The sequence below is a fragment of the Meleagris gallopavo genome, chromosome Z, assembly GCF_000146605.3.
Source record: "Meleagris gallopavo isolate NT-WF06-2002-E0010 breed Aviagen turkey brand Nicholas breeding stock chromosome Z, Turkey_5.1, whole genome shotgun sequence".
NCBI classification, from domain to species: domain Eukaryota; kingdom Metazoa; phylum Chordata; class Aves; order Galliformes; family Phasianidae; genus Meleagris; species Meleagris gallopavo.
Genome location: NC_015041.2, coordinates 7,896,073 through 7,900,907, shown reverse-complemented (window position 1 = coordinate 7,900,907; position 4,835 = coordinate 7,896,073).

Sequence of the window (4,835 nt, the reverse complement as noted above, 5' to 3'; positions counted from 1 at the left end):
GGGATTAATTTTTAATTAAAAACGTTGCTCACGTCACACAATTGCGTCTCTTCATCTCCCAGAGAGACACAGTACTGAGCTCTTGCATCATTGCAATGCATGCAGAGTGCGAAGGGTGGTGCTTGTGCCATCCAGTGCAAGCATCTGCCTGTCAAGGGGTCCTGCACACCGCACCACAACATGGAGACACTCAAGATCAGGCTGGAGGGGCTCTGAGCACCTCACAAAGTTGTAGCTATCCCTGCTCATTTCAGGGCAGTTGAACCGAATGTCTCTTAAGTGTCCCTTCCAACTCAAATGATTCTAAGATTCTATGATAGATTCTATGAACTTTACAGAGAGGATTGTGTCCTGCATGGCATCTGTGCCCCATCCCACCACTGTGGGGCTGAAACAAAAACTGCTTCTTGGTGAGTTTAGGTAGGCTTTACAATAATAGGCTGCAACAAATATGTGGTGAGATGTGTCTCAGTGGGGTTTATCCATAGGAGCTGTCCTGAAAAGCTGCAAGGAACCACACTCCAGTTCCTCTTGAATTCACTTCTCAGAATCCAGGGCAGCTCAGCACTCAGTTAATTAAATCTGTGATTGCATCTTTCATCTCAAGGCCGGGCCAAGCAGCCAGACTTGCTCCTGGGGGTGGAGACTGGCAGGCATCAGTGGGAAGGATCCCAGCACTTAGCGACAGCCCAGTGCATCCTCTGGGTCCTGATGGCTGCCTGTCAGGAGATAGATATCCCCATCCCCCTGCCTGCTTCCCAGGTACCTCCATCCCTAATGAGGATGTTGTTAGGGTAAAGACTGGGCTCTGCCTGTTCCCTGCTCAGATTTTTGGCATTCCTGTGACTCCAGTGGGAACAGCCTTCCTAGTGGTCCATTCCTGCCTCTGCCAGACACAGCAACTGCATCACCATGGCAACAGTGTCTCCATAGCAACCAGGTACATCTGACATCCTCATGGCAACCGGGTCCCTGAACATCTGGTGGTGGGAAGGGATGGGAGCTCTGAACCCCACCAGCGACATGAGGACAAACACAACATCCAGAGCAGTATGATCGTTCATATGCCTGTCCTGACAGGGGGGACAGGAGGGGACAGAGGGAAGGCAGAAGGGAGTGGCCTTGGGGCCAGCACTGCCACTGCTCAGCATCCTGCATCCCATCCCTGCCATTGGGCCAGCATTCCCTGCTTGGAAATGAGCATCCCTAAAATCCCTTCCTGGCCCTAAATCACCCTGCTGCAGCCTGCACCATGCAACTGCAACTTTAATGCGCCTGGCCTGAATCACTGAGTCCTGCAGCAGCTGTGTGAGCATAGGCAGCATCTCTCCCTCCTCACTCCTTGCCCTCATGTGCCCTGACAGCAGAAAGGCAGTGGTCACCAAAATCCAGGAATTAAGTTTGTCAACCTGACATTGACAAAAAGTTGACATTGTTTGTATTAACATCTCATACTATGCATGCAGAGTGTTAATATGGAGCTCTTGCAAAGAAGAGTTTGGTGATCATGAAGTACCACACGGAGGTGCTACCCAGGCAGAAAGTCATGGTCAGGTTCCATATATGGCCAGGAACTTATTTACTAAAAAACGTGGCTGTTGACTGAATTTCTAATCAGCACTTAATCTGGACCATTGGCAGCCACAAGAAGTCCCCTCTTCCCCCATCCCAGGCCATTTTTGGAGCAGTGTTTCCATCATGTGGTATCCAGACAACCTCAGTGACACTCAGCTCGGTTCCCTTGGGCTGACAGCCTCTATGCACCGATACCACAAGGGCAGTCCATAGGGACTGGGTAGGGGTTCAGCACCACAAAGCCCTAGAGCTGGAGGCAGCATGTCCCCACTGCTGTGCCCATGATCCCATCACACCTGCATCCCACAGCTGATGTAAATCCTGCTGTGGAAACAGTCAGAGCTTGGGCACAGCTACCACCACAGGGGATGCAGGCAGTGCTCTCATGTGGAATCAGCCTCGCAGCAACAGAAGTCAAACTGCTGCACCATGTGCAGTCCCAGATGAATTTGCCTGAAGAAGCAAGCCTGCAGAGGAAGAAAAAAGAATGGCACAGGAGGTCGAGAACATTTTACATAGGGTGCAAAGCCACTGTTCCCATTATGGATTGTAGATTAAAGTTTTTTCATAAAAAATACCTCTTTGCTCAAATATCACCTAAGATTTCTTTTGAGAAAGGCAAGTGCTAAACAATGTATTGTTGGGTATTATGAGCAGCACTCTCAGTGGAAGCTGTGTTAGAGAAATCACACTGAATCTTTCTGTGGGAGCCTAAGAGTGTCTGCACCAAGGGAAATACTGACGTTTATTCTTACTTCATATAAAGATGTTTCATCAACTCCAGGGCTAAAACCCAAGACATTGCATTTCTAAAGAGAGCATTTGGGTTGAACCAAAAGCAGCTCTTAACAAATGCAATTGAGAGATTTCCAGTCTGGTTTCCTGCCCTGAGCCATGTGCTGCTCCAGCATATCAAATCTGCCAATCTCTGCCAATCCCCATTGACATTCTGACAGGACAAAAGGGGAGAGGGGACGAGGGCGCCTCAGAGGGCATGGTGGGACTGAGTGTAGTGCTGTCCCTGTGCCTGCCCTCACATCGCCATGGGATGTGCTGAAGAATGTGGCATGGAGCAGGATCACTTGAGGACACAGATGTCACTGCATCACCATGCACAGCACGACAACCCCTAGCCCCACATAGAATGCTGCTCCAGGAGTCAGCAAATCTCCTGCCAGCACCGCGCTGGAGCCCAGACCAGCCTGTAGGAATTTTTGTTCTTATTAATGGATGACAGCATTCTCCTTTGAGAGGATGACACACTGCAGGCTCCCTGCAGGGCTCAGCAGACCAGAACGAGGTCCCAAAGCATGGCAGCCGTGTGCCAGTACCCCAGCAGCTGGGGGGCATCTCCTGGCCCAGAGGCGATGCTGTTGCAGTTGGCGCATGAAAAGTAGATGGAAAAATTTGCAGCTCTCCCCGCTGCTGCAGGACGGAGTGGTTTCCAGCTGTAAGCACGACGCGTCTTTTGTGGAAGAAAAGTGATTAAGGATGGGCTAAGCGTTCAGGACTCTGGTTCTGGGTGCCCATCTCACCTCTCCGTGCCCTTCTTATCCCATCCCATCTTCCCAACACATCTCATTGCCCGCAGCTCACAGTGTCCAGGCAAACGAACAGGGTGAGGGCTGCAGTGCAGGATCTCGTGCAGCAGGTACAGGATGAGTTAGGGGAGTTAGGGCTTTGGGCACGAAAATGACACTCCTGGCCCGCTCCTTGTTTCCCAATTACGGTGCCGGGTGGGGGGGCTGCCCCGCTGGGGGAATCCCCCTCCCGTAACGTCATCAGAGATCCACCCCTGCGCACATCCAGCAGCCTGATTGGCTGCACAAAATTGGCTCCGCCCCCTCTGCGAGTGAGGCGGACCCCGGCATGACCACGCCTCCTTTATTCCTTCCTGATCTCCTATTGGCTGCTGAGCTGTCACTCCGGCCTTGCACACCCGCCTGCTGCCGCCCAGTGCTGCTCGGTGCTGCGTTCCGCTGGATCACTGCAGCGTCCCACGGCAGTCCAGTGCAACCTCACTACACCCAATGCGACCTCACTGCACCGCGCTGAACCCCAATGCAACCTCATTGTGCCCCAACACTGCAGCCTCTTCGCAACCTGCTGCATCCTCTGCCTGCTTCCTATCTACAGCCCCACTGCATCTCCAGCCCTCTGCATCCCCACAACACCCCTCTAAACCCTAGATTTAGTGTTAGGATTACGGTTAGGGTTGCACTGCATTGCATGTCATTGCAATCCACTGTATCGCATTTGGGTTAGGGTTAGGATTGCGTTTCGTTTCATTGTGTTGCATTGCACTGCATTGCATTGCTTTGGATTTTTTTTTTTTTTTGCATTTCATTTCCTTTAAGTTTATTAGACTACAATGCATTTCACTGCATTCTCACTGCCCCCAGCCTCCCACCACCCCCATGTCAGAAATCACCTTCTGCCAGGGAGATGCCCCCTCTCCACACTGGGTGAGCCTGTGTGCCTCCATGCCCTGGGCCTAGAGGTGGTGGCTGCAGCCTCTATTAGAAACAGAGACCAGAGCACAGAGCAGGGCTTGAGAGTGTCCCCATCAGGCTGGCAGTGTCATGGAACCACTGCATGTGACACAGGGAAGAGTGCCACTACAGGTGATGGATTTCCCCAGCACGGCTCGCCCCCGCTGGGCTGGGAGCCAGGTGTTGGAGAGGTGACAGTGGCACCATCCCTGTTCCACCCATGGGTGCACATTGGCCCAGGGGAGTTTCTGGGAGGCTTTAAATAGTGCAGTTCCCCTTCCGCTCAACTCGAAACCTTGAGTACGGGGGGAAATAATTGGTCAATTGCCACTGCTGATACAAAAGCTATTTTTAATGTTACTAAAATCTGTGTCTTCTATAAACATCTAAAATCCCCAGAGCTCCTGTTATAAAGATTTGTGCCACAAGCACACTCACGGCAGGATGCAGCCAGAGCTAGGAGATGCCTGGCACTCCTCTTTGGGATCCGGGGAAGCACAAGGCAGCTCAGAGAGCAGTGGCACCAGGGGGCTGCCCCCAAAAAGGGAAATGTGTGGAGCACCGTGACTGGGGGGGGCTTGTGGCCGGAGCAGCAGCTGGTGCAAGGTCTCGCCCACCTGCACCAGGCTGTGTGAGAGGAGGTGGAGGTGGGAGACCGTGTCGCTGGCGAGGCTCTCCAGCAGTGCCTGCTGCTGTCGCGACGTCTGCAGAATCTGCACCAGCAGCTGCTGCACACTCTGCAGCAGGCCAGCCACACCACAGCCTGCA